Below are 1,181 nucleotides of genomic sequence, written 5' to 3' on the forward strand. Positions count from 1 at the left end.
GGCTGTAGTTTTGGCAATCAAGTAATATATACATGTACATTTGTTATGCTTACATGTACATTAATAATGCTTCAGCTTTAAATAGTACATTATTGGTGTATGTACAATATTACATATACTACTACATCATGAACATGTACATGTACATGAACATAAGGTCACTTTTAATTGTGTGTGCTAATCTAAGCAAATTAGCAAGAACTCTAAGTTGAAGTGACACATGTACATGTAACTCAATCATACACAGTCAACTAAATGCCTAATACATGCATGTAGCATGTACATGTACTGTACTGTTATTATTACATTATGTACATGTACATGTACTAGCTGTTATTATTCATTATAATTGTGCCCCTAAGGTTATAGCAAGTTCCTGTTAAAGGTTCAAGTACATTAGGTATGTGTCAATATAATTATATTGTTCTCTGTTCTAGTGTGGGCAGCAATGTAGTGCTACCTCCACGTGACACTGCCTGGGATCACTAGTGGCTACTACTGCTAGTGATGCTAAGAGCACTACATACAAAAAGAATAGATACTAACAGTAACTATGGCTGCGTTTACACAGCAATGCAAAGCGTATCATTTTTAAAATGATACACTTTGAACACCGTTTTCGTTTCCATAGAGTCCTATCAAGATTCTATCACGTTTTCATTCGTTTCTGTGTAAACAGAAGCATAAAACAGGCACAAAACTGAACGGATTGCATCGTTTTCGTTGCCGTGTAAACGCAGCCTATGTATGATGAATTACATTCCATTGTTAGGTTAATGACACTAAGAGGATAAGTACAATTCTCTGCTATTGAAGACTACATTGAGAAGTATTCTAAGTATAGTATTGTTAAATATGTTGTCATTGCTATAGGTTAATTGTTTGCTGTTTGAAGCTGTACATTAACTGAAGACTATAAAGAATTACTTAACATTATTGTTTATAACTTTAGCATTTTTGTTTATTACACAAAGTTGTCTTTTTATCATTGATTATTATGAATTTTGATTAAAATTATTGCGAGAGTCATTAATGCAGACGCAGGTGCTATGACTTATAAACAGAAATGAGATTAAATCATGAAAAAATTTAATGACAATAAAATAAGAACTACACTTCAGTCATACATGCAGAGTACAAGTCAACAATGATTTTAATTAATTAAACTAGTCTTATAGTGT

The 1,181-nt window shown here is 32.1% G+C and overlaps 1 long non-coding RNA gene across 1 annotated transcript; it reads left to right on the forward strand.

The window, feature by feature from the left end:
• The first annotated feature begins 338 nt into the window (after positions 1-338).
• Positions 339-960, forward strand: LOC109585756 (uncharacterized). The gene is made up of 3 exons (XR_002186639.1): positions 339-400; positions 773-829; positions 874-960. It is a non-coding gene; the product is annotated as an uncharacterized LOC109585756 (long non-coding RNA).
• Positions 961-1,181: the final 221 nt, after the last annotated feature.

This window comes from Amphimedon queenslandica, unplaced genomic scaffold (genome assembly GCF_000090795.2).
Source record: "Amphimedon queenslandica unplaced genomic scaffold, v1.1 AMPQUscaffold_13014, whole genome shotgun sequence".
NCBI lineage: Eukaryota > Metazoa > Porifera > Demospongiae > Haplosclerida > Niphatidae > Amphimedon > Amphimedon queenslandica.